Raw genomic sequence first — 21,166 nt, 5'->3', positions numbered from 1 at the left:
CTGTTTTTAAGCACAAGTCTCAGGCAAACTGTCCTCAGTGCAGCGCAGGATCCAATAACAAGGCCTCCCCACGTGTCTCATGCCAGAGGAGTCAAAGTGCATCAGCATGCATATCCAGTGCTGTTGATCCTCAGGGCCTGGATGCTTAAGCTCCAGTTTCCCCGGTTAGTTTGTTCTCGGGATTTATGCAGGTCTCCTTAATCCTTGCCCGTGCAGGTTTGTTGGAGATGTATCTGTTCCTCAGCCTCACAAGGAGTTCCCTCAGATTGAGGCCATTTCAGCTCTGCAGCTCGTCTCCACTGCCGCTGCCGGAGTCCTGCAATGACCTCTGCTCATGTTCTAATTAGCCAGACTTTTTGCCCTTCAGGTTGTCGCCTGTCTGTAACTTGTCTCTCTCTCTCCTCCCTCCTCAAACCCCCCACCCCACCCCCACCCCCGAACATGTGCTCTCACGCTCCTTATCTCGCTGTTCACAGTTGCTCTGCAGCAACAGGAAGGCTGATCAGTGAAAGAGCAACAGAAAAACACACACACACACACACACAAGAAGAGATTGAGAACAACCCCCCGAAAGAGGAGGAGGAGGAGAGAAAAGTTTGAAGAAGAAAAAAAAAAACGGGTTGACTCATACCCCTCTGTGTAAATGTTTACATGTTCTGCTAAAGTGTGTGCAAGGTTGACGCCCAAAACATGTCGTATTTTGACACCAACAGCCTTGCTCAGCAGCAGCAGCAGCAGAGCTCGCCTTGGCCTTTCGTCGGCCAAAGACACTGCAGGCACATTAATATTCTCCGTGAGCAACAATTAGACCATGAAACAGCTCTCAAACACGGTGCATGAGGTCAGCCTGGATGAATGTGGCCATGTCAGACACTTTTTTATTTATTTTTTTTGGACACATTTAATGGCTGCACTCTGCAGCTCAGAATTCAGAAATACTATACTGCAGCGTTAATAATTTAGCAGAAAAAAAACCAGAAGCAATGTTGGACCTGTGGAACAAGTGCACCAGGTTTGCTGTTGGTAATGTTTTTTTGATTACTCTCATAACAGGAGGTACTGATTAATCGCTTTGCTAACACCTCATTAACTTAGTTAAATTGCAAAACTGTTTTTTTGAAACAGCAGATTTTGGATGGGGAAGGAAACCAGCGGTTGGCAACTTCTCAGTTTTGCAAAAATTTTACTAAATGAACTACAGTATAAACACTGAGACTCTCATCAGGGTCATAGATGAGTCATTAAAACTCAAGTTCTCCAGTGATTGAGAAGTCGTTAAGGTCACGTCTGAGTTCAGTTCCAAGAAGATCCGACGTAAAAATAAATTTCAGTACAAGAACAACATAGAGAACGACCATGTTCACTACTTTATTTTTTAACCGGCGCCAAGGAGGTTATTTATGTTTTGGTTTGTCTTTCTGTTAGCAACTTCCTGTATACAGTTTTTTTACACATCAATCTGAAAGTTTTGTGATGAGTATGTGATCAAGACAAGTATGCACATGATGAGTTGTATTACATTTAATTAGTGTTTTTAGTAAAAATGACTTATGGAAGCCTGTTTCTGCCACATGGAGGAAAAAGAAATGCATACCCAAGTCAATATAAGTCATAATTATTAGATACTAAGTCATAATTATGACGTCGCAATTATAAGATACTATGTCACAATTATAAGATACTAAGTCATAATTCTAAGATACTAAGTCATAATAATGAGATACTAAGTCATAATTATAATATACTAAATCATAATTATAATATACTAAATCATAATAATGAGATACTATATCATAATTACAAGATACTAAGTCATAATTATGATGTCACAATTATAAGATACTAAGTCATAATTATAAGATACTTAGTCATAATAATGAGATACTAAGTCATAATTATAAGATACTAAGTCATAATTATGAGATACTAAGTCATAATAATGAGATACTAAGTCATAATTATAAGATACTAAATCATAATAATGAGATACTAAGTCATAATTATAAGATACTAAGTCATAATAATGAGATACTAAGTCGTAATTATAAGATACTAAATCATAATAATGAGATACTATATCATAATTATAAGATACTAAGTCATAATTATAAGATACTATGTCATAATAATGAGATACTAAGTCATAATTATAAGATACTAAGTCATAATAATGAGATACTAAGTCATAATTATAAGATACTAAGTCATAATTATAAGATACTAAGTCATAATAATGAGATATTAAGTCATAATTATAAGATACGATGTCATAATATAAGATACTAAGTCATATTTATGACGTCACAATTATAAGATACTATGTCATAATTATAAGATACTAAGTCATAATTATGACGTCACAATTATAAGATACTAAGTCATAATTACGAGATACTATCTCATAATAATGAGATATTAAGTCATAATTACGAGATACTAAGTCATAATAATGATTATTATAGTAAGTCACTACATCACTGACTGTAATGAGAAACAGGCAGTATTACAGTTGCCAAATAGTGATCTGTGGCTCCTATACCTTGTTGCTGAAGAGGTTCATTGAGGAAGTTTGAGTTTTCTTTTCTTTTCTTTTTCTTTTTCTTTTATTTTTATTATTTTTTAGCCCACTCAGCTTCACAGGTACAGGTGTAAAATGGGTGCGCGCTCTTAAGGACTCAGATCGATTTCTGGCAGACAGTCACTTTTTGGCATGACGCCATTATGTAAAACACAAGTGACAGCAAGTGTTGAAGCCTGCACTCTCTGAGTGCTCTGGTTTAATTCTGTTATCTCAAGACCACAGAATAACCATCTCATTAGCGCGGGATAACGCGACCCGTTGTCTCGCAATGACGAGATAACAAAAGTTAAAAAGGTTCTTCTTCCCTCTTCACTAATCATTTTTTTTATTTATCAGAGATGGGGAAGTGAAGCGCCAGCAGCAGCACGGAGGCTCTGACACCTGATAGCAGCTGAAAATGTCACAAAATGGAGAATCTGTTGATCTTTAGTCAAAGTCTATAACACAGGCAGAAACCCTCGTAGTGTGTGTGTGTGTGTGTGTTTGTCTGTCTGTTTTCATCTGAGGAGAAGCTTTGCACTTCAGCGATTCCTGCTTGTCACGTGATGATCACATGAATAAACTCGTCATCACTCGGGGAAACGAGTTCTGTTATCCTGAAATAACACATTAATTTATCTCATTATCATGGCATCACGGGCCATTATCTCCTGATAACAAAGATGATTGTTTTGTGATGTTCAGATAACACACACACACACAAACACACACATGTAGATATAGATATACAAAGTATTGAGATATTGCGACAATAAGAAACTAATATTACAGTCGTCATAGCTTGGCAAATGAAAATGTTTGTGGACCAAAAGTGATCACGTTATAAAGTTGAAATTCATCCTCTCTTATGTCCCACACACATTGATTATAATAAAAATAAGATCTGTTACAAAATTATTGCTATTGTCTGGTTGTTATTGTTCTGTAATTTAACACTTACACTCCATTACTATGTATAAACATACAGTATATACATAGGGTATACGAATGTGCAGTATAGCACAAACTAGGCAATCTGATGAAAATAAAATTCATTTTCACCAGCTATATAAAAACACCTGAGCTTAAAGTACTCAAAATGTTTAAATTCGTTTTGAATTTGTGAAATCTGGAACAACGTCACAGTGCAAAATTCAAAAGAAAAGAAAAACACTCTGCACAATTATTGCTACTTTATGTCACTACTAAAAATGCGATTTAAAATGCATCATAACTTTGACTCAACAACACATAAGACGACGGAAAAACCTGCATTTTTTTAAAGCCTGAATATGTGATCTATAAACACACACCCCCAGTAGTTGTGTATTATTCCCACTGCAATTTACCATTGGGGTTAAACTACTACAGTTTTTACATGAAATTCAGAATGGACTATGTTCACTTCTTAGGAGCTGGAGTAGAGTCCGAAAAGACTTCAAATAAAACCAGATGCGTTACAGCAGGGGTCAAGGGGTCACGTTCAAACTTTCTTTTCGAGAAAAACACATCAAAATGGTTTCATGATACATGATACGAGGATTTAGGTCTTTTAACACCAGACCCATCCGGTGTTGATCAAATCCCGAATTATATTCCAGCAGCAACAATTTAGGGGCTCTTTATCCAAATCCACCGTGTGGCTTCTCTGTGATGAAATGTATGGCTCCACCTCTTCACATCATTTCAAAATAAAAGCGTTTGTTTCGATATGGAACGATAAGTTATAAAATTAATCTATAAGTAAAAAAAAAAACCCATACAGAAATAATTCAATATGACTTGATATTAATTAACACCGAGCGTATTGCTGACGACATGTTAGCACAAGGAAACATTCCAATGGTTTCTGAAAGCTGAGAAGTTGCAGGTCAAAGCCAGCGTGTGATAATTACGGTAATAACCACTCGCGCTGTCGCAGTAACACAGTGAATCAGCGTCTTTGTCGACGCAGAGGAGAGAATGTAACAACTAGAGTGTTTTTTTTAAATAAAACTTTTACTTCATTTTAAATTGTTAATACGCCATTTTAACATGCTATAAATTGTAAATAACTGCCAGATATTTAAAGCTATTCTGGAAAAATGGGCAAAAGCACTTACACACAGGACATTTTCTGGCCCTCATATGCTTTTATTTATTGATAATTTTCTCTTTCTCTGTGTGTAGAAAACACACACGGACACGCGCTGACTTGTTGTTGGCAGCCGCGCTAACCTTTAGTCCGTGTTTAGAATACAGATTGGACAGTTGTGAGCCGATGTGCCCTGCCTGTTTGACATTCCTCATTTGCGCGCTTATTATTCGCGGCCGCCACGATGAGACACAAAGGGAAGAGATATTCACAGTTTGAAGATTTGCTCCCGGACGACACGACTCGTGAATAGTATCTGTTTTTGCCTTCTGCCTTCCTCTCTCTTTTTTTTTCTCCTCCATCGAGAGCAGAAAGGAAAACAAAAAGAGAGAGAAAGAGGCAAAGAAACCTGCTGCATGAATTCAATGTTCCACCTTTCAGCGAGCAGCTTAAATCCCGAGCACTGCGAAAGAACACAGTGAAGATAAGATGCCCTGTCAAGTTGTTTCCTCCTCCATGCTCGACTTCCACTTCCATTCCAAGTCTCGTTTTCTTTTTCTCCCTCCCTCCCCACCCTTATCCTGGTGGAGAGAAGAATCTACCGTTTGTTTATGACACACTGGGGGATGGATGATGGGGCTCGGATGATGGAGCTCGTCCCAGAAAGTCAGCGGTGAAAAGGCCTCGCGTCGACGCGTCTGTCTTTGAACAGCGATTTTTCAAAGGCAAATTTTGGCAAAATGTTGCGAATTCTAATGCACATGACAGTTTACGATTGTGATCTCAGGGGAAGCTGATGATGAAGAGACAATTATTCCATCTCCTGTTTAATACAGAGCTCAATATAGCTGGTGAAGCCTCTCAGAGTGACTCACTCACGCACGCACACACACACACACACGCACAGAGTTAATGTTTAACATGGCTGAGTCTGTGAGGGTTTTTTTTCCCTTTCACACACACACACACAGCAAAAACACACCCCCATGTAGCACTTAAGCGATCACACACAGATGAGCATTAACGCAGAAGCTCTTTTGTTTTCACTCAAACACTATAAAAAGGCAAAACACACACACACACACAAACTTGTGTTTTTCTATCTTAGTGAGGACACATTGTAGACATAATGCATTCCCTATTTATCTAGTTCTTATTTAACCTTTATTTAAAAGGGAAAAAAGCCTGTGTCCTGGCAGCAGCAGAGTTACAAACAAACAAACAAACAAACACAGAAAGCACAACAAGGTTACAGACAAACAAAAAAAATCTAATAAGCAATTTTCAGGATGACAATCATAATCAATAAAACCCATCTATGGATAGATGTGTCCAGCATTCTCCCAAAAACATCCAGTTTCAAATCTTTCTGCAGTTCATTCCAGGCAAACAAACCCAAGTCAGTCCTATAACCTTAACCCAATTCTAACAATAACCCTAAAACCAGGTTTTAACCCTGAAAAAGGCCCTTCCCTTAAAGTTGTGGGGCCCAGATAAAATGTCCTCACTAAGAGAGGTTTGTAAGTACACATGCACACACACACACACACACACACAATCTGATTTCCATGACTTCGGAGGACATTACATGGATTTACATTCATTACCTGGAGACGTAGTCTTACCATAACTACAGTACTACTGTACTTAAACGAACCATACAACATGTCTTCATATGTCTTGATATGTTATCATTTGCATTATGGGGACTTGTCATCCTCACTGTCCAATAATGTGACCGTGTAAACAGATTTAGGTCACACAGCTGTTATTCAGAGGACACTGCATTGATTTCCCTTCATTTTTGACAACCTAAACAAGGACTTATTGCCGACCTTAACCAAAACCACAATTGAAATCTTAGCCCTAAACTTAACCGGTTTCTGACAATTGAGATTCTGCCTCATTAGGACCAAGTTTTGGTCTATGTTAAGGACATAATGCATTCCTTAGCCCCATTACCGTTATCTTAACCATCACGACTAAGTGCCTAACCCTAACCCTAACCCTTACCCTAACCTTAACCATCACAACTAAGTGCCTAACCCTAACTCCTACCCTAACCTAATAGATTTGTGCGTGTTCTTGGACCTCACAAAGATATTAGTAAACACACACACTCACACACACACACAGCTAATCTTGTTAGGACCCTGCATCGACCCTGTAAAGCAAATACCAAGTTCCACCTCTTTACACATTATATATGTTAGAAAGCAGTGGCTATGACTAAAACCCCTAAACTAACTAACTAAAAACTAACTAAACTGACTAAAACCTGTTCCCCAGTTCCTTGTTGCGATCTTTGTTTAGTTTTCCCGCCACCTGACCGGGCCCACTTCCTGTCCATGTTGTTTTCATCTGGTCAACCTGTGTACATTTTCTGCAACATTCATGACATGTCCCTGCCAGGTGGTCTTTGTTTCCTGAGTGTACATTTCTGTCATGTGTTTATAGTGTTTGCCTGTTAATCTATCACCCGGGGTTGTGTTTTTGGGTTTTTGGATTTGTGCCTTGTCCTTGCCTGATTTGTTTGCCTTTGTTTGGTTTGGACTGATTTCCTGTGTATGACTTTGGCTACCCACTGGATTAAAGTGTTTGGATTTTTCGACTGGACTTTGGCCGTTTCATCACGCCTGCATCTCAGTCCTCTGTCTTACCGTGTACGTTGCACAAAAAGCTTTCTGAAGTGAGTGGTGAGGACCGGCCAAAAATGTCCTCACAAACACAGAGAGACAGGCACACACGCAGTGTACACAGGGTGATTATGAAGTCAGGCTGTGGGCAGCTCTCTTGGGTTCATTATGTGAAAGCAGTTTCCCCGAAGCGTTTCACTGTCGTCAACGACGTGATGATCAGAGGTTTTCAGAGAGAAGAGGATTTGTGCCGGCTGAGTGAATCCTTCTCATACAAAAGACAACAAACCCTCTCTGTCCAGATGGAGAGAGAGATGCACGTTATAGCTGCCATCTTTCATGTAGCTCCTGCTTACCTGAGCTGCCTTTACACGCTTAACTCCTCAGAGACAGACCTGTGTTAGTCTGAGTCACTGTTGTAGGCTGTGGATATAAGCCTGCCATTGGCTGTTTATCTCACACAGTGTCCTCCTCCTCTTCCACTTACTGCCTATTATTGTTTCCCAAATCCCAACAACAACCTCTGAGTTACTAAACTACAACTATGTTTCCAAACGACTGAAAACATAGACTTTATATACAAATTAAGCACTGTTGCCTTTGCAGCAAGAAGACCTGGTTTCATGACCCGGTCAGAACAAGGGCCTCTCTGTTGGGTGTTTGTGTGGGTTTACTCCAGGTTCTCTGGTTTCCTCCAACAATCCCCAAAACATACAGATTTGGAGATTAGGCACATTGACCTTAGGACCATAGATTGGATGGTTGTTTGTCTCAATGAGGCCCAGTGACAGACTGGCGACCTGTCCAAGGCCTTTCGCCCTATGTAAGCTCGTATTGGCACCAATGCCCATAAAGTGATAGAAGATGAATGTATGAACTTCATAAAGCCACAATATCCTGGATATGGTGCAGCCATTTTGCACAGTTGATGTCATTTGAATTCTCTGCAAGTTGTGATCGTAAAGTGGCAGAAGAACCCTAACCCTAACCCACCAGGCTTTTTTGGAGGTACCCTATTAGCGTGTTTCCACCAATGGGAACAGTTCGGTAGGTAGGTAGCATTTCCATTAGCTATACTACCAAAACAAATGACCCAAATCATTTCATTTATCGGTACCCTTCCCTTGGGGTCCCGGAGTTAAGTATTGTACGGCACGGGTAGAGCTAGACCCACGACAGTCAGCTGATTGGAGCGTCAGAAAATCCCAAGGGAGCATCACTCCCTTGGGGCCAGTGTGGCCGGGCAGAGTTTGACGTCTCGTTGAAACAAACAGCGACAAACCGAGCATGGAAAAAAACAAAACAAGTTGTCCTCCATTGTTGTCCATTTCATGTCGTTGTTTGTTGTCGGCAAACTGGTACGACGTCACGCTACGTATCTCAGCACAGCGTACACCCCGCCTACCAAGTAAAGGTACTGTTCTCAGTCAAAACGCAAGCCTGACCAAGGACTTTACCGTTTTGTATTGTTCCAAACCAAACTGTACCATGATACAGAAAACACAGTGACAGGGAGGTTGCCCATTGGTGTTACTCAAGCGTACAATAGTAAAGACGTCAGAGAACATATTAGTGCTACATGTTACAGTTGACGATAATGCCAAAGGTAAAGCTGAGCTTGAGGGGTAGAGAAATATGCACCAACTGTGTGTACAACCAACCATTTCTGTGACCTGTTTACATGCAGTGGCCCCAGAACACGGCTGCAACTATATCGCACATTTGGGCCAGTGTCATGTCACCCACGTCGTTATATACAGTATTTGACTGATGGTAAAGAAAATGGTAAAAATAATCCATTATAACGAGAGTCACCGCCCCAGGTGCAAATGATCCCGCCAACATTATGTTGCAGGGGAATTGTTGTTGCAGTTTGAGTCCAGCACTGCCCAGGACGCAGGAAAGCAATATGTTTAAAGAATTACAAACAAGCCAAATTGTTTTTATTTTTTATTTCACCCTCTGTAGCTGAATGACAATGGGTGCAGCCAGACCATTCTGAGGCACTGACACAGTGCATATGTTAACATCAGGACTGTGATTCATTTTGCATGACTCAGAGATGCAGCCGCTGACTTGGAAAAATGTAAAGCTCATTTATTGCATGGGCAGCCACTGTGTAACATCCAGCTGAATTGTGTTTTGGCTGAGAGAACGTGTACACAGGTATTATTGCATTTTCTATTACTGGGGTTATTAAATTAACACTGTGCATCATCTGAAAGAGAATCCCTGTGTGCAGACTGTTCTGCAGCAGCACTTCATTTTCTCCCTTAGCCCGGAACACATTTGTGCGACAAAAGAGTGAGAGAGAGCCCGATTTCAAGTCATTAATACAGCAAGCTTCAAAGAGCTTTGGAGTCAGTGCGTGATCAGTTTAATTAAACCTTAAAGTCTGAGTGTAGAGGAGATTGGCGCACATCTCCCCACAGTGACCAACTCTTGCCATCGATTATTCATTAACAACAACGACCCTGTCTGAGGGAAAAGCTGCTGCCACATCAGCGGTTTTTTTTTTGTGTGTGTTTTTTTCTCCCTACAGCCAGCTCTCCTTTCCCCCCACGTCGCTGTAGGACGCCGTTAATCAGGCTCCTCTGAGGGAACGAGCCAACACTCATTCATTTAATCGACTTCTGTTATAAAAACTCTCCCAGTCATTTGCCCACACATACAGTACGCACACTCCTTTTTCTTCATTCTCTTCAGTTCACTAAGTTAATGATTAACCTGCCTGTGTCAATCGGCCTCTCTCTCTATGCAAGAAACACACACACACACACACACACACGCGTACACAATCCTCAGCCATGGTGGAGAATGACAGTAATTTCCTGCCCCCGCTTCCTCCTCTGCCAAGCAACCACAGATGCTTATTTCCACGTGCAATTTCAACCTCCCTTCCCCTCCTTCCCCTTCCACCCAGAGCCCACCAATACACCCCAGCTCCCCCACCAACCAACCATGAGCCGTGCCTCACCCAAGCATTTAGCACCTGGCTGATTGCTACCAGTGTGGGGGTGGCATTACGGGGAGATGAAGGGAAAGAGGACTTGCAAACTGCAGAGAGGGTGCTACTTTTATTAGCTGACCATATTATCACAGCTACACTCTACCGCTACGGGTTGACTCATCGAGCACAGTGGTATTTATTATGAAGCACTCTCAGGCAGGGGCATGCTCTCAGGGCAACATGCCCCGTAACTGACACATCTCAAATGACATGTCCAGAGACAGGCTGCCATCTCCACTTGCCTTGGCTTGCCGTTTGTCAGGCAATCACAATCCAGAGAGGAAAAACAGAGGCACGCTCGAGCCCGCTTGCATTTTAATGTTGACATTTATAGTACGATGCACGAGAGAGGCTGAAGATCTGAGGGCAAGGCATTGGCGCCACGCCACATGGGCAAAGAGAGGGCATTTGGCCACTGGAGCTGCACAGAGTGAGGATAAGAATAAAGCAGCAATGACACACACGGAGGGGGAGAAAATAGACGAGGCATGGGAGAATGAAAAGAACATGAACATTTGCAGCAATCACAGCCGCACTCACATTTCAGGAGTCTTAATAAAGCTTTGTGACTTCATGTGACCTGGCTGCTGAACGCTTATTAGACCCGTCAAGTTAAGTGAGTTAAGCAACATCATTATCATATTAGCATACATTGTATTCAAATTAAAGCTCTTCACAAATGCTTTCCGTCATCCAGTGCATGACAGCAGCTTGTTATGAGCCTTTTCATGCGTGTATCTTGGATGAGTCAGATATTTTCCAAGATAAAGATGAAAACATGGCTGATGAAAATTTAAATCCAGCCCCCACTCCTCTCATCCCACAATCTTTGTTCACCAGAGTGACACCGACATCCACAAATAGTCTACTGAATTGAACTTAGTGTCATACAATATACAGTATGTACTGTATATTTAAGTGGAGAGCACTTAACTACTTGTTTGTGTTTTTATCTTAGCACAGCAGATGTTGGCTACTACTCTAGCTGCTAACTCCCACTCCAGCTGCTAGCTGCTTTTCTAATTGCTAACTCCTACCATAGCTGCTAACTTCTACTCTACTGTAACTGTTAGCTGCTACTTCAGCTACAATTGGCTAACTCCCACTCCGGCTACTACTCTAGCTACTAGCTGCTACCCTAGCTACTAGCTCCTACTCTCACTACTAGCGGTTACTTCCACTGCCTAACTTTTGATTGTTGCCTGGGATAAAAATAAAATCCACATTCCTGTTGTTCAGTACTTCATCTCTGACATTAAAGTGCAGTATTACTAAAATGACTAATGCTGGCAAGCATATCTGACTTGAAACTAAAATGTCTGTTGTTTCTGGCTTTTAATAGCTCAGGTTTATCTTTATTTCTCAGGTCTTTTGTTCTTATACTCTACTTAAAAGCAGTGTGATAATTTATGTTTTTAAGCTGAATCTGCTATTAAAGTACAATGACCTTGACCTCTTTAAGCCCATGCCCTGTTTGCAACTGCCCCGACTGTGACTGTCCACTCCAGTCATAGCTTCTGCCACCCATGCAACTTATGATGTGTGAGATCACAGACACAGAGATTACTGGCAGATTATCCTGCCCACGGGATCACCAACCCAACACTGGGTGGCCGATCACGGAACACCAGCTGCAGCCTCTGAAAGTACACAACACTTGCCCTTCAGTTAGTGAGCAATCACTTGGCAAATGTCATTGAAAATTGGTTTATTTTATGGTTTGACAGGTTAAAAGATGACCCTATTAATTTATTAATGCACTTGACAATAAATTCTGCCCAGAGTTAATAGTTCATACCAGACACACACACACACACACACACACACACACAACTCCTAATGCAGTGTTTTCTTTCACCTGACAATTCTGGGCTCCTTTGCTGTGAGGATTCTTCAAAACCCACCACAGCCATCCATCACTTTACATCACCATCAGGTGATCTCTGAACTCACAGGTGCAGACCGACTCATTCTGTCACCGCTGTGTTGGATTAACAAGTTTCATTTCTTGTTTAGATGTCATTTTCTGATCGGCCTTTATCTGCACAGCAGAACCGTGGATGTGACTTCACGAACTGCATTAAAAATAATTGATGTAGTCTCAAAGGGTGCAGGTTGAAGCCACTGCGAATGTCCTATAGAGCTCACACGGCCATGTGGGCAGGAAAAGCACAGTGTGAGCTATAAGGGTTCACTATGTACATTAAATCTACAGAGATCAATCAATATAGCACAGAACCTGACAGACAGAATATATCCTTACAATACCAATGGGTACTTTTCACAAGCTGGAGTTTGTAACGATGCTGAAGTTGGCATCCAGATTTGTAACTTCCCAATTGGAAGTTAAGGGGAAACTTAAAAGGAAACTTAACTTACAACGATTGTGCCCTGTGTCAGGGTCTGCCTTACAATGAAACTTTGGCCAACACATCCCAGAAACACACGCCAAACCAGGGTTTATAGTTAGTTTATAGTTATACCATGGTACCACACTGTGTCGTACCATGGTAAGATGAACATCTCTGTATCACTTGGTGGAAAAGCAGCTCTCTCTCTTCAAAATGTCCTGAAGAAGCTTGGGATCAAAAAAATCAACCCTTCGATGAGTTGACCCCCTCTATATTCACCCTCTTTGGAGTACATTTAGCATCTTAGATGTTACAATGATGAGCTCTTATATCAACTATGACATCAAGTAAGTAGTTGAAGTACATAATATCTAAAAATGTTCAGACCAACTCAGCAAGTTAAGTTAATATTCTATATTTGCCAGTAAATCCTTTGCAAGCGTTCACACACACACACAAATGGTGTGTTCACCGACGATGTTCTGCCAGGCCTGTGCCGCAGCCATGTTTTGTGGCCTTTTAGTCGCCAGTCTGTTCTTCGGGAAGTGAACCACATGCTCAGTTGCACTGAGGTAAAATGGCTGACTTGGCCGGTCAAGAATAATCTTCTGGTTAGCCATTTAAAAAAAGAAAACAACAAACATGGTTGCCTTTCCTCTATTTTTAGTGCTGTTTTTCCATAGTTGTGTTTGAGGGACTTTATATGAAAATGCCATCAAAGACAAATCAAGCTGAAGGTCACAGCTTCAACTCAAAGTCATATTTTTGTAGTAACGTTAAAGGAATGACAGTTTTCTGATCTGAGACTGAGCTTCTGATCTGACTGTGCTGTTGTTTTTGTCCTTCACTTTGAAACAGGGAGCAACAAGGTCAGCACATCTCCACAGTAAAGTTGTTTTTCTTTCTCTTTCTTTCTTTTTTGTGTCATTTTTGTGTCTTCTATTCAGAGTCTTTCTATCAATGGTTCCTCTGGCCACATACAAAATATTAATGTGGTGGTTCTATGAGGTTCTGACACATTTGGCGCCTTTTCCACTATACGTTTGTAGCACAGCTCGGCTCGATTCTACTCTGTGTTTTATTGCTTTTCCAGTAGTAGTAGTACCTGGTACCTGGTGCTTTTTTTAGTACCTGCTCTGGTGAGGTTCCACGCGAGCTGAGTCCATATTAAAATGTCACGTCAACAGACTGCAGACCACTGATTGGACAGAGAGTGTCTTCACTGGAAGAGTCATGAGCTCCATGTCAGACACAAGAATCAAAACAAAAGTGTAGATCGGTTAAAAATCCTGAAAACATGTGTTAATCGCCAACATTTAGCATAGGACATTTCAGAGGAGTCTGGCGTATTTAGTGACAGCACTGATGAAAGCCGGCTATCTTGAGTGCAATCACGACCCGTTCAGCCGTATTTCAGTTCAGTGAGCGTGTCTGTGCTCCGGTCCAGCAGGTAGTACTGAACGATCTTGTTAACAAATCTTTTTAATGAACTGATTCTAATGATTCAGTTACACCGAAAACAACTGCTTTGCCCGTTAATAGTTGTGTCACCTATAAAACAACGTCACAGCACGGTTCCACGGTTGGAAAAAAAGTGGGAGGAAAAAAACTATGTGCCTGATACCAAACTGAGTAGAGTAGAGCCGAGTAGTGCTATAACTGTAGAATAGGGGGGGAACGAGTCAGCACATACAACGTCAAACAACCACACTCAAAATAATTATCTTTTTAAAGGTGAAATAGCCAAATTGTCATGCGATAGAAAACTGATAACATATTACATAAAAATACAACTCAATTTACTGCAAGAAGAAAGTGAATTATTCAATGTTTCATTGTGCCATGGAAGAAAAGGACGTGTGTCCTTATCGACATTGTGCTAAGGAGGAGCCATATATGCTCAAAAGTTGTATGTGAGTTTAGGAGCAGCCACTGCCAGCAGACACTCTTCCCTCTCCTGCTTCTTCCACTTTCCTCACCCTTCATCCTCCTTTTATATGTAAATCCCCTCCACAACCCTGGAGGCCTTTTAGAGTGAAAGGTAAGCACACAAGAATCGTGACTACCAACAACCAGCTCTGTTCACAACCAGTCTTCCGATTCCCGACTATCAGGGGAGGAAGCAGGGAAGCCGTTTGTTTAAGCATTGTTCCTTTCAAAAGGCACCGTGTAGGATTAAGTTTGCCGGAGTGTGTTTCTCCTCCTCCTCTCTGCCGTTGAGGACTCACTGAGCAAAAAAGGATGGATCTGCTAAAGCAGAGAAGCATCCTGAGAGATGACAGATGGAGAGACATGTTCACTCGGTGCCCTGTCTAGCTCCCCGCCACTCGCATCCAGATAAATTAGGAGTTGAGAGACAAACTCTTTGACGTGAAGGAGAGTAAATGCTCTACAGTGGCACAGAGCAATGAAACCATATCGATTTGCTTTTTGATTTTTGATGGAGTTTCTCTGAAAGGAGATGTTAGCAAAGGCGGGGGAAAAAAGACACTGGAGGGGTAAGACAAATGTAGTGTATTGCCGAAATTCTGCTTTCACAGACTGGATTTTAATTGCACTGAGCAGCATTCCTGGAAAGTGGAGGAATGTCCTCGACAAAACCCAATTAGTGCACACGGAGGAGCAAAGATGAGGAGAAAATAAAGTGGCCTGAGAAAGGCTGCCCATTGAGACAGTGGGTGGCGGCGGCAGGCGTCTGTGCTATACCACAAATCCCCCGACCACCACTTACACACACACACGGAGTGGTATTTTTAGCGCATCATCCTATCTCAGAGATGGAGCGAGTAACTCCCTCTCTGCAGGCTGGGGCTGCTGGGCCTCTTTTATTTTAATCCAGACTCTGAAGAGAGAAGAGTGAGTCATCCAGAGCTACCTTTGTGTCACTGTGGCTCTGTGCCTCCTCACCAACTCACTATCTTTCTCTCCATCTTTTCCTCCATCTGTCTCTCTACGTCGTCTGCCACTATTGGCAATCTATCTATCTATCTATCTATCTATCTATCTATCTATCTATCTATGGCGGTTGCTGGTCTATGAAACATGCTACAATAGTGTTTCTAAGTGTATATGTATATATATATATATATATATATATATATACATATATAATATAATATATACAATATACAGTGTATACAAATGAAAATGGTCTATATCGCCGAGCAAGTAACACACGATGACCAGCAACGCAAATCGCGTTCGGTGTGAACACAGCATGAGGCAGAAAAGGCTCCGCTGTCGTGTATGTTTCTGCAATGCTGTCAATCAAAAACTGGCTTTGCCTTTCAGACAGCTCCTCCAATCATCATGCAGAAACCCAGCACCCGCCCACTGCTCCACTGACTCCCAGAGAAGCTGAGCTTCCGTGGAAGTGTAATTTATTTATTTTTTTTGCCACATTTGTCCAATCAGTGTCGAGCTCACCACAGTGAAAACTACACTATTCTGTGCTGTCCCATAGAGAAGCTTCAAGTGGTTTTAATGCGACGACTGCTACGGGAATACGGAAATCATGTAATCAAGGCCCCTCATCCACAATAAAAACAGCTGATTCTGAACGAACTAGTGACACGTTTTCTCCAAATTCTGTCATTTAATATATATAATCAAATCCAGAAGTGAGATGCAAACTGATCAGCCATCTTGGCATCCAGTCAGTCATGCATGTTTCCTTCCACAAAGGCAGTTGGCTGTGTTTTTACACAGATAATTACTGCCATAATGTGTTTGAAGGAAAAAAAAAGGAAGAAACTGGGCAGGGCGCAGCTCAGTGAGACAGCATGTGACACAAGAAATGGTCCATTTAGCCCCCATTGTCCGTCACACAGACTCATCTGCACCATTGTTATGAGAGAAAAGAGAACTGTGAATTTACAGTATATCATACCAGGATTACATTCTTAAAAGAATATTTCCCTTTCGAGCTAAATCAAAGGCACAACATTTAATATTTGGGTAAATTACATGCCTGGAGATAAAAGATAATATAAATTTAACAAGGCCAATTAGTGCCCCGATTATAGTGCTGTTATAATAGGCATGAATCAGGAGAATGGTGTTAGTAAGAAAACAATAAGGAAATCAGTGTTATTATCCGAGGTAGCAGTTAGATGTCATTAGTGAGGAAAAAAAGGCGGGATTATTATCTGTGTGGATTAATCTGAACGTGCCTTTGGGCAGTTGCCCTGCAGCAAGGCAGTGAATGTCTGATGAGTCAATCTGTCACGTTTAGTGTCCACTCGTCCTTCTGATTCTCCACTATTTTTTTTTTTTAAATAAAGCACTCTCATTTGAAATATAAAATTCAAATGAGTCCTTTCCGTCTCCACTTTTTTTCCCCTCGTGTTGCGTCACACCAGCTGCTCGAGTCTTACAGCGTATGTCTGACTTCATTTTGTCACGCTGTATGCGGCTGCGGCGTGACTGAGAGTCAGAGAGAGGCAGAGAGAGAGGCACAGAAAGTCAGAGAGAGAGCGAGAGAGTCAAAGAGAGTCAGCGAGAGGCAGAGAGAGGCAGAGAGAGAGGCAAAGAAAGTCAGAGAGAGAGAGAGAGTCAAAGAGAGTCAGCGAGAGGCAGAGAGAGAGTCAAAGAGAGTCAGAGAGAGGCAGAGAGAGAGACAAAGAGAGTCAGCAGAGGCAGAGAGAGAGGCACAGAAAGTCAGAGAGAGAGTCAAAGAGAGGCAGAGAGAGACAAAGAGAGAGGCAGAGAGAGTCAGGAGAGAGTCAGAGAGTCAGAGAGTCAAGAGAGAGAGCAAGAGAGGCAGAGAGTTAAAGTCAGAGAGAGTCAAAGTCAGAGAGAGTCAAAGAGAGTCAGAGAGAGTCCAGAGTCAAAGAGAGTCAGTCAGAGGCAGAGAGAGACAAAGAGTCACAGAGGCAGAGAGAGAGGCACAGAAAGTCAGAGAGAGAGTCAAAGAGAGTCAGCTCAGAGAGGCAGAGAGAGTCAAAGAGAGTCACAGAGGCAGAGAGAGTCAAAGTCAAAGAGAGAGTCAGAGAGAGTCAAAGAGAGTCAGAGAGAAGAGAGTCAGAGAGAGTCAAAGAGAGAGACAGAGAGAGTCAAAGAGAGTCAAAGTCAGAGAGAGTCAGAGAGAGTCAAAGTCAGAGAGAGTCAAAGAGAGACAGAGAGAGTCAAAGAGCGTCAAAGTCAGAGAGAGTCAAAAATATATAAAAAATATCTTGGAAAAAATGAAGACTATATTTTGCTATATGAACATTTTGTGATTCCAAATAAAGGACAGAGTTCAGTAAAAGAAGGATGATTTTACTTGTGTTTGATCACAAAGAAACTTTGCTCCCGCTCATCTCTCCTTGTCTTTGCATGAGTGCACTCTCATGACAGTTCTGAGACATGAAGACAAGACAGGAGGAGCGGCAGATGAATAACGAATATATACTTATCAGCCGAGTGTCGAGTGAATCTGCGGAGCTGAGTGCTCTGTGACTGATGGCAAAATGACGGAGGAAGAAGCTGTGATTGAATAATGAGGCCTCAGCGTCCTGGTAGGACAGGCGGGCGAGAGACGAGCCGGCTGTTTCAGAGTGGCAGATTTTTCTTTTTCTTTTTTTTTTTGGGCCGTGAGAATCAGCAGTATGTCCAAACAGAGTGGATGTCTCCCACTCTGTGTGTCCCCAGACACAAAAGTATTCACACGAGCACATGCTCGCTCGCACACGCAGACAGTTTCGGCGTCACGTCGCTCTGCCAGCACAGCTCTCTGCTGCCTGTCACAGCACACGATTCAGCAAAAAGCATGTGCATGCGTGTGCTGGTGGAAAACACCGTCAGGTAAACACCGCACAGTCAGGAGGTGTTTTGTAGTTTTAAGGGCAGAAACTAAGAAATTATACACCAGCTTTTCCTAAACTTCAGAATTCCGGGGCTCACTTTGAAATCTGAAAATCCTATGACGTCCATACCCAAACCTTGAATCACGACTCGGATCAACACACGAGCCTGGGATCAGTCCTCTTCACTATAGTTCTGAACTTGCAAATCTTTTAGTTTCACAATAAAGTGCTCACTCTCATCCCTCAAAGACAGACATGTTCGTACTTTTCAAGGACCAGTCGCCTCAAACTCAAGGACCGAATGTTCTGACGCAGCTTAAGATGGGAGGGCAACTTTGTAAGAGCGTCGTCATCCACGACGGCGTCCGCTTTTATTGATTTGCAGCATCACGTCATCATTTGCCCTCGTTTTAACGTTTCTTGCTCTTTGTTCTGCATGGAATCTCACGCCAGCGGTGGAGAGAGGCGGTGGACAGTGTCCGCAACGTTTGTCCTGCGTAGGCCGAGTTCATATACATCAAGCAATGCAGGGCATGAAACAGTAGGTGGCGTCGTTTATATTCATAGTTCATAACTGTCTAGGATATCAAGGACCCGTGGGAACCACTGTCCAGTGCATTTTAGTAATTTCATGTCCTGAAATCTTCATTTTTGACAATCCTTAACAAAGAATCCTGGACTGAGATTATAATTTAATTATGAACATGATGTAACCTAAAACCACACTGCCCTTCTATAAAGTGTATTAATTTTTTTTTAATTTCCTATGATTTTAATGTCCTATGATTTTTAAGCGCTTTTTTAAAAGTAGGATGTATTTTTATTATCATTTTGTTGGAAGAGAATGTCGATTCTATTGTTTGTGGGTTTGTTTCTTGACCAATGGAAACGAGGTTAGCCTCGGTTGGAACAAGGGCCTTTATGCATAGAGTTTGCATGTTCTCCCTGTGTGTGCGCGGAGTTTTTCCGGGTTCTCCGGCTTCCTCTCACAGTCCAAAAACATGCAATATGGGGAGGTCAATTGGACACTCCTGGCTGACCATAGGTGTGAATGTGAGAGTAAATGATTGATTGTCTCTATGTGTGGCCCTGCGATGGACTGGCGAACTGTCCAGGGTGTATTACACCTATCGCCCCCTGTCAGCTGAGATTGGAACAGCAGAGGTTTAAAGATCCACCGTGTGAGAGTCAGTGACATCTGATGGTGAGACTGCAACAGAGAGTGCAACAAACGGGAGAACTCGGAAAAATCGACAGTGGCCTCGCGTAGTCCTAGACAGAATCTCTCTCTCTCTCACTCTCTCTGTCTCTCTCCATCAGCGGTCCATGCATCAAGTTTGTGGGGGTGAAGAAGCCATTAATCATCATTTGCCTCGCTCTCGCTTCAAACTGTGAAACACATCCTTTTTCAGCTGTTCAGCTCAAGACGGCAGCAAAACAACCCCCTTACTTTTAGCTTAATGTATAAAATTTGCAGTATATACAGTTTCTACCGATAATCCCTCCCAAAGGTTACACTTTGGACCTTCAAACTAACCCAAATATGGTTTAAAACTCACACACAGACACACGCAGGGAGTCTACCACCGTCATGTGCAAATTAGAATATTGAGAGTGAAAGTTCATGACGGTTCGGAGGCTGCGGACGGAGCTCAGTGGCTGCACGATGTTACGCTTTCACATCACGATGAATGCATTTTGCAGAGATGTGTCGTGCCCTGCGGGGTGCAGAATGAGGACATTACACACACACTCGCTCAAATCGTTCACATCATCATCAAACATATTTACACACACACATTGACATTCTCCTGCACAACCAAATGTTCCTGCGTGGACTCCGTGGAGCATGCACAGGCAGCCACACTCAATATCTTTCTTATACATATTGAAACGCAGAATGGAAACTGAAATGAAGCTCAATAAAACACTGGGAGCTGAGGCTGGTTTGGTTTAATCTCATTACACTGAGAGCCCGAGGCTTCACTCCCCCTATTTATAGCACCCTATGAGAGAGGGGCGGGGGAGAGGGCTCGCGTTCATGTACATATCGCATTTATGGCCTGTGTAAGGGCGGCTGTGAGTGGCGACGTACTCGACCAATCGCAGACGCGCCTCACATCGTATCTTTGGGTGTCACCAAAAAAAAAAAAACACACACAAACTGTTGGTGATCTGTGAAAACAGCCACCCTCGCGCTGGATTCTCCAGACACATGCTCGCGGTCTCATCTGTGTCTTCCCCCTCCACTCCACCTGTTCGATCGACACCCACTTCTTCCTTCTCTTTTTTGTGTTTTTCTTTTTCTGATGCTGCAGCAATTAAATCAGAATATTCCACCGAAACGCAAAACACTGAGGGTGGGACGCTCCTGCAAACAACAGCCACGTATGAGCTCGCGACCTTAATAAATGTCTACCCAGCCGGCCATGTCACAAAGCGGGTTTGTCCATGGTTTGTCCATGGTGGCCCCACCATGCTCACTTGGGGTGCGTTTGCTCAGAAAGTGCTGGTTCGTTCGGGGAGATGTGAACGCGTCACTGAACTCCGGTGCGCCTAAAAACAAACGTAGGTCTAGGTTGCTTCAAGTTGTTCGCTTCTCGGTTCGCTTCATTCGCGTAAACGTTCAACACGTTATTCAAAAGGTTCGGTTCTCGTTTCACTGAAGCGCGAAAGTGTCAAAACAAACTGGGACTCCGGTTAAAAGCCGAGTTCCCTCTCCACTTAGCTGTGGGTTGTCCAGAGTCGA

At 42.3% G+C, this 21,166-nt stretch overlaps 1 protein-coding gene across 1 annotated transcript in view; it reads right to left on the bottom strand.

The window, feature by feature from the left end:
- The window catches only part of pde4a (phosphodiesterase 4A, cAMP-specific), a 59,535-nt gene that overhangs the window by 23,819 nt on the left and 14,550 nt on the right, over positions 1–21,166 (bottom strand). The window lies entirely within an intron of this gene.

Source organism: Solea senegalensis, linkage group LG19 (assembly GCF_019176455.1).
Source record: "Solea senegalensis isolate Sse05_10M linkage group LG19, IFAPA_SoseM_1, whole genome shotgun sequence".
In the NCBI taxonomy this organism is placed as follows: Eukaryota; Metazoa; Chordata; class Actinopteri; order Pleuronectiformes; family Soleidae; genus Solea; species Solea senegalensis.
Note: the sequence above shows the minus strand (reverse complement) of the source record. Positions and strands in the feature narration are given on the sequence as shown.